Source organism: Thamnophis sirtalis, unplaced genomic scaffold, assembly GCF_051295495.1.
Source record: "Thamnophis sirtalis isolate CommonGarterSnake01/CBP01778 unplaced genomic scaffold, rThaSir2_p1.2 scaffold_14, whole genome shotgun sequence".
Taxonomy (NCBI): Eukaryota; Metazoa; Chordata; class Lepidosauria; order Squamata; family Natricidae; genus Thamnophis; species Thamnophis sirtalis.
The window spans coordinates 6,614,814-6,626,363 of NW_028261394.1; the positions used below are offsets into that span (position 1 = coordinate 6,614,814).

Below are 11,550 nucleotides of genomic sequence, written 5' to 3' on the forward strand. Positions count from 1 at the left end.
TTTCTCCTCCTCTCTTGTTCTCCTTCCCCTTCTCTTCCTCCACTCTGCCAACCCCACTTCCTTCTAGCACTGATGACGTTACCTAGTTGGGTCGTGAAACGCCGGCAAGCCAACAGCCCAGCTCAGAGAGCACCAAGGCCCCTACAATCTTCTTTCTCCTCCTCTTTCTCCTCCTCTCTTGTACTCCTTCTCCTTCTCTTCCTCCACTCTGCCAACCCCACTTCCTTCTAGCACTGATGACGTTACCTAGTTGGGTCGTGAAACGTCGGCAAGCCAACAGCCCAGCTCAGAGAGCACCAAGGACCCAATAGTCGTTGTCGTTGTCGTCGTCGTCCTCCTCCTCCTCCTCCACTCTGCCAACCCCATCTCCTTCTAGCACTGATGACGTTACCTAGTTGGGTTGTGAAACGTCAGCAAGCAAACAGCCCAGCTCAGAGAGCACCAAGGACTCCACAGTGTTCCTTCTCCTCCTCTTTCTCTTTCTCCCCATTCCCCTCTTTTGTCCTCCTCCTTCTACTTCTCTTCCTCCACTCTGCCAACCCCGTCTCCTTCTAGAACTGACGACATTACCTAGTTGGGTCGTGAAACATCTTCAAGCCAGCAGCCCAGCTCAGCGAGCACCAAGGACCCCGGAGTTCAACTCTGAGCTACAAACAGCCTCTTCTACCTACTTGGAATCCTAAACTCCTGGATCGGTGTCCTCACAGGGCACTCCACTCTGGCGGGGGATCTTATTGAGTTGAACTCGGGAAAGTTCTTGTGGCGTTCTGCCATCTTAACAAAAGATGTGAGACCTCTCTTGGTTATCACTTCGAAATAGGTGTGGGGTTTTTTTAGCCTTAAATATCTAAGTTACCTTTTTGAAGGTGCATTTTATCCTTGCCCCACCAAGGGATTTCTTTTGTTTGAAGAACGAATGAATCAACGAAAAAGTGTGTGTCTGTGTGTCTCTCTCTGTTTGTGTGCCATTGTTCACAAAGGGCTTTGTGTTAGAACCCTTCTCGTGCTCATTTATTTCAATAAGCGGGCCGCGTCCTCGCTTCTTTCGCTGGTTTCAGAAATGCTAATTAACATCAGATTTATTATTATTTTTCTCTCCCCCCCCACCACCAATCCCAGAAACCACCAGCTGGGTCAAGGTGAGAAATTCGGGGAATGGGAAACGGGCCGGATGACGCAAGGCAAGCTTTATAGAGGAACAAAGCTTATTAGTTTCTCACACATTGTCCTGATCTGCTAAATTGATTCTAGCTGTGAAACCGAGCGAGGGGAGAATCTTTTCAAAAAAAAAATATCTCTATTAGGGAGAGGTGTGCTGCGGGAAGAAAGTGTGAATCAGCCATCTGCTGAGCCTTAATCTATTTATCATTTCCCTTGGCGAATTGGGATATAAAATTCCGGCCCGCGTGAAGAAGTATAAATATTATTTTAGCTCCGTCAACTTTGGGGTCCCGCTTGCATCAGGGGTGAAATCCAGCAGGCTCTGACAGGTTCTGGGAAACCGGTAGCGGAAATTTTGAGTGGTTCGCAGAACTGGCAAATGCCACCTCTGCCTGGCCCCGTCCCTATCTATTCTCTGCCTCCCGAGTCCCAGCTGATCGGGAGGGAATGGAGATTTTGCAGTATCCTTCCCCTGGATTGGGGAGGGAATGGGGATTTTACAGTTTCCTTCCTCTGCAGTGGGGAGGGAATGGGGATTTTGCAGTATCCTTCCCCTGGAGTGGGGAGGGAATGGAGATTTTGCAGTATCCTTCCCCTGGAGTGGGGTGGGAATGGAGATTTTACAGTTTCCTTCCTCTGCAGTGGGGAGGGAATGGGGATTTTGCAGTATCCTTCCCCTGGAGTGGGGTGGGAATGGAGATTTTGCAGTATCCTTTCCCTGGAGTGGGGTGGGAATGGAGATTTTGCAGTATCCTTCCTCTGGAGTGGGGAGGGAATGGAGATTTTGCAGTATCCTTCCCCTGGAGTGGGGAGGGAATGGAGATTTTGCAGTATCCTTCCCCTGGAGTGGGGAGGGAATGGAGATTTTGCAGTATCCTTCCCCTGGAGTGGGGTGGGAATGGAGATTTTGCAGTATCCTTCCTCTGGAGTGGGGAGGGAATGGAGATTTTGCAGTATCCTTCCCCTGGAGTGGGGAGGGAATGGGGATTTTGCAGTATCCTTCCCCTGGAGTGGGGAGGGAATGGGGATTTTACAGTATCCTTCCCTTGGAATGGGGAGGGAATGGGGATTTTGCAGTATCCTTCCACTGCCATGCCCACCAAGCCAGTAGAATCGGTAGTAAAAAAAAAATGAATCTCACCACTGGCTTGCATCCCAAGGAGGTACATCCAAGCCATTGTACAATTGTAATTTTTTTCCAGCTGTCTGACTCATGGGGTATTACCAATAATGAAACAAACCATAGTTTCTTTTACTTAATTTATTTATTTTGGTTTGTCAAGCATGTATGTTTGTCAAGTATGAGAAAACAAGTACAAGTATGAATATAACATATACGTATAAGCAAGTATACGTATATACATAAGAAATGGGTACGAATAAATGGGGACAGTAGGACAGGGACGGAAGGCACGCTGGTGCGCTTATGCAGGCCCCCTTTACGGACCTCTTAGGAATGGGGTGAAGTCCACGCTAGACAGTTTAAGGTTGAAGCTGGGGGGGGGTTGAATATGTAACAACGGAGTCAAGTAGAGCATTCCAGGCGTTGACCACTCTGTTGCTGAAGTCGTATTTTCTGCAATCGAGTTTGGAGCAATTTACTTTGAATTTGTGTCTATTGTTTGCCCGAGTATTATTGCAGTTGAAGCTGAAGTAGTCGTTGAGAGGTAGGATGTTGTAGCAGACAATTTTGTGTACTATGCTTAGGTCAGACCATAGGAGGTGTGATTCCAGGTTGTCCAAGCCCAAAATTTCAATCCTGGTGGCATAAGGGATTCTGTTGTGAGCAGAGGAGTGGAGGACTCTTCTCGTGAAATACCTCTGGACTCGCTCAGCCATATTAATGTCCGATATACAGTGTTGATTCCAGGCAGACGAGCTGTATTCGAGGATTGGTCTGGCAAAGGTTTTGTATGCCCTGGTTTGCAGTACAACTTTACCGGAGAAGAAGCTTCGCAAAATTAGGTTCGCACCAGAGGTGGGTTCCTACCAGTTCGCACCTATTTGGTAGAACTGGTTCATCAAATCTACCAAACCAGTTAGAAGAGGTTCCACCAGTGGACCCGGAAAGCAGACCTACAGAAGAGGTTCCAAAAAATTTTGAAACCCACCACTGGTCCTTGGATACGATTATTCTATACTATCATGCTCCTATTTATAAAACTCAGTGCCTCTGTGAAAGGTAAGGATGAGTACTGCGTTTATGGTGCAATCAGAACATTGAGTGTGTTGAAGTTGTTTTAACGCAAACCAAAGATGCCTTTTAAAAAACAAGTTTACATCATATTCTTATGCATGCCAGGGCTGTTTGTGAGGTCATTTAAGGTGGTTCTGACAAGTGTCGTCGGCATCTTCATATCCGGTCACATGGGTGGCAAGCCACCCCCATCCAGTCACATGGAGGGCAAGCCACTCCCACAAAGGAGGCCACACCCACAGAGTAGGTTCGAACAATTTTTGAAACTCACCACTGGTTCACACCTCTTAATGCTTTTTTGACAATGCTGTTATCGTGAGCTCTGGAGCTCCGATCGTTTGAGAGGAGGACTCCGAGGTCCTTGACAACTTTCCTCCACCTGAAATAGTGCCGGCCAGAATCTATATGTCCGTATAATCCATATGTCTTATTTCTCTTGAACTCTTAAATCATCCTCAGGGCAAAGTGGCAACTTGCTTTCCTCCAACCTGATGAAGGGGGAAAGGAAGAAAAAAGGAAAGGAGGGGAAAATACAATCCGGCTGTGTAACGATGTGTTCTTGTTTAAAGGGTGTCAAATCTATTCTCACATCGGCCTTGTGGTTCAAAATGCAGCTCGGGATGCTGGAGTCCCATTAAATCCGTGTCAAGTCACTGCAGTTCCAAGACGAAAGCATGGATGAATTGCATCCCGAGGTGACAAATGCGTGTGCTGGAAACCTCGTCAAATATCTTGCTTCCACCGTCACTGGGATGTGTCAGAGTTTCTCACTCCGTCCAGTCTTTCTCCCGCTCTGACTCCAACAAGCCCTTACTCTTTCCCTTTGCGGCATACGAGGAAAAGCTCCATTGTTAACAAAAATATATATTAACAACGGAATGGACAGAGTTGGAAGGGACCTTGGAGGTCTTCTAGTCCAACCCTCTGCTCAGGCAGAAATGTTCTGACCGAGGCTTCCCAAGAGCAGGAAGGAAACTCCTGGTCCCGACAAAAAAATGCTTGTATTAATTGGTTGTGGATTCTGTTCATTCACATCCAGCAAAGTCTTTCGAGGGAGGATTTACAGTCACAGACCTTATCAGGCTTGGAGAGCGGCCAGGCCCATCTCTGCAGAACTTGGCAAGGAGCCTCGGAGAGTCACGAACCAATGAAGTGAACTAATTGTCTCCTGCAAACTTCATTCCCCTTTCGCTCCTCTTTCATTTCCTCTGGGAGGGGCCATTCATCGTCCACCTGTGGCCTTACTCCCAAGTTGACCCCTGTTCTTTAACTGCTCCCTTTGTTTGACCACTCTGCACATGCGCACACTGGGGAACAGGCTCCAGCTGTTCTTCTGCCTCACTGATGTCTGACTCTGAAGGCAGCTGATAACTGTCAGACGGCCCTGGCCCCCTCTCTGCCTCCGACACAGAGCCCTCATCAGAGCCTTCCCCAGACTCCAGGACTGGCCCAGGTTCCTCCCCAACCTCCTCACTGTCTGAATCTGCTGCCAGCTCTCCTGGCCACTGGCGGGCCACAACAATGAATGACCCAAAAATGAATATGAAGTGGCTCCATTAAAAAAAAAAACCTCAAGACGATATGAGAAGATGCTGAACTTCTGAGCTGGTTCCCTTGTGCCCCAGTTCACACAACCCATCACTCATTGGCCTTCATCGAAGGATTAAAAAGTCCTTTATCAAGTACAGATTGATCCTTTCAAAACCTGTTTGCTGGCTTAACTTTCTTGCTTCCAGGAAAGGCAAACTTTTTAGCCCACCTGCTAAACACAATCCAACTCCCAACACCTAAACCCAGTTTATACGTTCAAGAAGATCAGTGCCCACCTTGTGATAAAATAAAGCCTCTCTTCTTGGCAGTTTGGGAGCAGCCACAAAGCTACTGCTGCCGTTTCTACCTGAATGTCAGAGAACCACCAACTGGGCTCGGTGCAGCTCCAAATCTGTTTCATATCCCAAATCTTATTATTGTTATTATTTTTTACCCCAGTAACAAGCAACGAGCGAAGGAAAACAACAGCGAGAAAGTTGAATGCGTGGCAGTTGTAACCAAGCATCCAAGCAGAATTCGGATGCAAAGAATGGAGAGAGAGAGACAGAGAGAGAGAGAGACAGAGAGAGACTGAGAGACACACACAGAGAGAGAGAGACTGAGACACACACACACACACACACACACACACAGAGACAGAGAGACACACAGAGAGAGACAGAGAGACACACAGAGAGAGACAGACAGACAGAGAGAGACAGACAGACACAGAGAGAGACAGAGACAGAGACACACACAGAGAGAGACAGAGAGACACAGAGAGAGAGAGAGACAGAGAGATAGAGACAGAGACAGAGAGACACAGAGAGAGACAGAGAGACACACACACAGAGAGAGAGAGAGACAGACAGACAGAGAGACACAGAGATAGAGAGACAGACAGAGAGATAGAGAGAGACAGAGAGAGACAGAGAGACACACACAGAGAGACAGAGAGACACAGAGAGAGAGAGAGAGAGACAGAGAGACACAGAGAGAGAGAGACAGACAGAGAGACAGAGAGAGACAGAGAGAGACAGAGAGACACACACAGAGAGACAGAGAGACACAGAGAGAGAGAGAGAGAGAGACAGAGAGACACACACAGAGAGACAGAGAGACACAGAGAGAGAGAGAGAGAGAGACAGAGAGACACAGAGATAGAGAGACAGACAGAGAGACAGAGAGAGACAGAGAGAGGCAGAGAGACACACACAGAGAGACAGAGAGACACAGAGAGAGAGAGAGAGAGAGACAGAGAGACACAGACAGAGAGAGACAGAGAGAGAGACACACACACACACAGAGAGAGAGAGAGAGAGAGAGAGAGAGAGAGACAGAGAGAGAGAGAGGGAGGGAGAGAGAGAGAGAGAGAGGGAGAGAGAGAGAGAGAGAGAGAGAGAGAGAGAGAGAATGATTGATGAAGGGAGCAGGAAAAACAGCCAGTCCTTTTTCTTTCTGATATTTCTGAACTAACTTGCACTGCAGGGAAATCATCCAGTTTGATGTTAAGTCGCCTCCGGCTATTACCAAGAAGAGAACGAATGAGAAATGTCGGCAACACCACAGAACTGTAAAGATTTCCTAGACTGGGAGTTGAAATCACACAACAGTCGCACTGGAAGTTTGTTTTTAAAGAAAAGCCCCCTGCCTCCTCCAGGCTCTCTGTATCTCCTTGAAGCTTAACAAACCTCCAGTCACTTAACCATTTCCTTTAAAAAAAAACACGATTAAACTAACAGAGATCTTTAGAGTTTCCCCCGTGGGGGGGTGGGGGGAGTCTTAGCAAATCAAATGGCTTGTTGTCCCTTCAATCTGGAAACGTTGGCTCCCCATGCCAACTGTGGATGGTCTTCCTTTTTTTCTTTTTCTTAAGGCAAAGAAAAAAGTGTTGATTTGCCATCCATAATTCTGGGGGTGGGGGGAGGGTTTGCCACCTCCGGTTTTTAAGTCTGTGACTCCTTCCTGGCGAGAGATTTCGTTGGCCAACTTGAGCACTGCGAAATAACCCCCGCTGTGGAGCTCTCGAACACAGGCGAAGGTGAACAGGAGACCTTTTTTTTAAAAAAAAATCAAGGCTTAAGAAGACAATTCTTGATGCTGGCTTATTTTGCGGAAGGGAAGGCTGAAACTGACAATGCGGGAACTTATGTGGGAAGTTATCACCCAGCCCTCTCCCAGAAAAATGAAATATCCTAGGAAATATTGACAAGGTAGAATATTTCTCTGGATGTGAAAAGAAAGAAACATGCTTTAAAAGACGGAATAGTCGCCTGTAGCTTCCTGCCCATCCACACTTTGTCAATAGGCCATTGAGAAGGCCAGGCTAGCCCACTTTACTCTGCCAACATGTTGCTCCTAATAAATAACTGGCTTTCTTTTGAAGCTTGGCTCGAGGCTCATGATTTACTTAGGGCATCCGTGACAGCTGGCTCCCCCCCCCCCCGTTGACTTCGTTTGTCAGAAGGTCGCAAAAGGGGATCATGTGACCCTGGGCACATTGCAACCATCATAAGTGTGAGTCAGTGGCCAAGCGTCTGAATTTTGATCACACATTGGTGGGGATGCGGCCAAGGTCGTAAGGGTGAAAAATGGACCGAAGACACTTTTTATTTTCAGTTGTAACTTCAAACTGTCATTAAATGGACCATTGTAAGTCAAGGATACCCACCCACCCCCCGTATGTCCAACAGTCTTTCGAGAATGGAATAGCTGGGGGTGGACTTCGGTTTTCCCAGTCCAAGATTAACGTCACCCCTCCACACGTTTTCCTCCTTGTTCCTTTGCAACAGAACAAGGGAAAGAAAGAGGGACGCAGAACAAAGAGAATATGGAATGCGAGCACCCTGAACTCTTAAGCAACTTTCTCTTCCGATTGAAATGTACATTTCAAGGTCACTCGGCTTTGTAAGATACGAGGACGGGGAGGGAATAAAAAAAAAAATACAGAACACAACCCTGTTCCGTTGCTAGGAAACATTGGAAAAAGAGAAGGGAGGCTGAAGGGAAACAAGGGACTCGGCGTGGGGTTAACTGGGAAATCGGCCGTTTGGAGATTAATGGGAAATGACTTTCTGATAGGATCCCATCTCCAAACAGCCCATCAGGGGACGGAGAGCTGATGGAAACAAGGAATGGATGGATGAAAAAAATGGATGCCTGTCGAGATTTCAGAGACGCTGGTGTGAGGAACACATCATTTGTGGATGCTTTGTGCTTTTTCCCCCCGTTTGTGTAACCAAGGGTTCTTGAGATGTTTCATCGGAGGAGGAAATAACAAGTCCAGTAGTAAGTTAGTAAGGTCACGCCTAGAATCCTGCATCCAGTTTTGGTCACCACACTATAAAAATAATGGTGGTTTTTTTTTTTGTAATTTTTTATTTTATTTTAAAAACAAACATACAAATCCTCCTTCTTTACATACTGTAGAAAGTGTATCAGCTGGTTACAAAAGGCTTTTGTGCACCTCTTCCGCCGTCATCAAATATAATTCACATTAATTCAAATATCTTAACTCAAATATTTATTATATTACCATCATCATGCCTCCACTTTTATTTGACTATAGTTATTTAAACGTCCTTCATCCTAAAATACACCAATATTTAATACATAACCACACGCTGGCATTTCATTTACTTATTTATAAAATCCTCCACTATAAAAATAATGTTGAGACTCTAGAAAGAGTGCAGAGAAGAGCAACCAGGATGATGAGGGGACCGGAGGTTCAAACATACGATGAACGGTTGCAGGAACTGGACATGGCTAGTCTAGGGAAGAGAAGGACCAGGGGAGACAGGATAGCAGTCTTCCAATATTTGAGGGGCTGCCACAGAGAGGAGGGGGTCGAGCAATTCTTCAAGGTACTCGAATGCCACATAAAGAATAATGGATGGAAACTGATCAAGGAGAGATTCAACCTGGAAATAAGGAGACATTTTCTGACGGGAACCATCAACCGATGGAACAGAAGCTGCCTTCGGAGGTTGTGGGAGCTTCATCACTGGAGGCTTTCAAGAAGAGGCTGGACTGCCCTCTGTCAGAAATGGTGTAGGCAGGGTCTTCTGCTTGGGCGGGGGTTGGACTAGATGACCCACAAGGTCCCTTCCAACTCTATCTTGATTCTATAATAACAGATTCCTGCAGTTTTCTTGGCAAGGTTTCAGAACTTGTTTGCCCTGGCCTTCTTCTTCCTGGGGCTGAGGACTGGCGGACTGGACCTTGATCATCCAACCTGGTTTTCCTACCTAAGGCAGGACTGGAACTCAAGAGTCTCCCGATTTTTAGCGTGCTCCTCAGGCATTGCATCAAACTGGCTTCAAGCTGAGCTTGTCGATCAGAAAGGTCAGCAGTTCGGCGGCTTGAATTCCCTAGTATATGTCTCCTGCATAAGCAAGGCATTGGACTAGATGACCTCCAAGGTCCCTTCCCAACTCTGTTACTACTAACTAGCTCTGTCAATGGGAGGCTTATTTTGCTTCCTTTGACAGATTGCAAAAACTCCTTCCTCTACGAAAAGTTCTTTCTTTACCAGGTAAAACTAGGTAAGAAAAGAATGTATTTAATATTGCACGTTTTGACAGCAGAAAAGATTTGACACCAGCAATCCTGGAAAAATGAAGAATAGGATAGGGTAGGGTAGCCGAGGTGGCGCAGTGGTTAGAGTGCTGTACTGCAGCCACTTCAGCTGACTGTTATGTGCAGTTCGGCAGTTCAAATCTCACCGGCTCAGGGTTGACTCAGCCTTCCATCCTTCCGAGGTGGGTAAAATGAGGACCCGGATTGTTGGGGGGCAATATGCTGACTCTGTAAAACACTTAGAGAGGGCTGAAAGCCCTATGAAGCGGTATATAAGTCTAACTGCTATTGCTATTGCTATTGCTATAGGATAGGATAGGATAGGATAGGATTACAGAGTTGGAAGGGACCTTGGAGGTCTTCTAGTCCAACCCCTGCCTAAGCAGGAAACCCTACACCATTACAGACAAATAGTTATCCAATAACTGTTTAAAAACTTCCAGTGTTGGAGAATTCACAACTTCTGGAGGCAAGTTGTTCAAGAAACAACTGAAGAAGAAGTATTTCTGGTGAAGAAATACCACGAGTTGAAGAAATAATTTTAAAAAAATACTAGAGTGTGCAGAAATGGACACTAAGAATTAAACACAAAGAAGATTATTATCAAACATGGAATCTATTTTATCAATGTTTGGGAGAAGGGGGTGGAAATAAAAAATGTAATATGCATTGTTAAGCAAACTAAATATCCAGAAAACACGATGTTCATTAAGCACTAATAAATATAATTAATAAAAAATCAATTTAAAAAACCAACAACGACGTAATTTCTTGTTTTCTTCTCCCTCCACTCAAACCACTATTTTTAACACGCCCAGCAAGGTTTTTTTCCTGCATTTTACAGGGTAATCCAATCAGTCCTTGAAGCATTCAAATGTAAAATTTCCAGGCTGTTCTTTTTTTTTTTTTTTTTGCAACGGATGGGATTCCCCACCCCCCTCTTACATCCATGCATACTTTTTTTCCCTTTGGGAATTTTTTCCAAATGTTTTCAAATGGCTTTTTTTTTTTTTTTGCAAGAAGGAATGAAAGAGAAAAAGAACTCGGATGACAAAAAGGTTGAAAGAAATTGAAACAGGAAGCAGCGAGAGGCGGAATCTTTAGATATAAATACAGAGACTTGATTTCTCTCTCTTTATATAATTTCACATCCAAATCTCTGCAAGATGGACTGTGATTCGCAAAAACCAGTTGCGTACCGTTGTTGTTTAAGTAGAAGATAATAAAACAATATGTGCTGTCATCGAAGCTAAAGAGTTGCAGAAGTTTTAAAAGCGACGAGGCATTGAAAGGAAACTTGACCAATCGTGAGGAGGTAGGGGGCGGAGCTATGCAAATCTAAAACCAACAGCCAAAGCAGAAAGTCCCAAAGTTGTCATAATCGAGGGAAATCTATAAATTCTGCAGATCATCCGAACTGGAAGGAGTTCGTCGTGGTGGGATTTGCAAACGAGGCGTTTCCAGAGGAGAATCCTGAGAGCGGGAACTGGTCTGACATGGCTTTAGCGCTTAGACCGAAGGCAACTCCAGCGTTGTCTCCCAAACCTTACATTTCAAGAGGAGGGAAGCCGTCGGCATCCCTCCCACCCTCGGGTATCGCTTCTCGGCCTTTTGGCTAAGATCAAGTGTAGTATCTGTTCTTATCAGTTTAATATCTGATATGTCATCTATCTGAGGACTGTGTATTAAATGGATTTTTGGAAGCCGGAGATGGACGAGGGGCTTGCTCCATCCACTCCAAGCATCAGCCTGGTATTGCAGTGCCTCCAGGAATGGTGCACCCCCTCCCCCCCTAATCTGGTTCAAAGTTAGATTTGAATTTTTTCCTTTCCTTTTCCTTGTCTTTTTTTTACTTTTCTTCTTCTACCTTTTTTCTATCATTTGTCTTTTTCTGTTCCTCCTTATTCTTAAGTGTGGGGTTGAGCTCCCCTCCTTAGGAAAGAGTAAAATTCAATTGAGTTCGAATCCCAAGTGCTACCAGGGTTGAGCTCCTGTCCTTAGAAAAGAGAGTTTCCATTGAGTTTGAGTCCCAAGTGCTACCGGGTGGGGTTGAGCTCCCATCCTTAGACAAGAGAGGGTTT

The 11,550-nt window shown here is 45.7% G+C and overlaps 1 non-coding gene across 1 annotated transcript; it reads left to right on the forward strand.

The window, feature by feature from the left end:
* Positions 1-11,064: 11,064 nt before the first annotated feature.
* On the forward strand, positions 11,065-11,255 carry LOC148042676 (U2 spliceosomal RNA). Its single transcript, XR_015695088.1, has one exon. It is a non-coding gene; the product is annotated as a U2 spliceosomal RNA (small nuclear RNA).
* Positions 11,256-11,550: the final 295 nt, after the last annotated feature.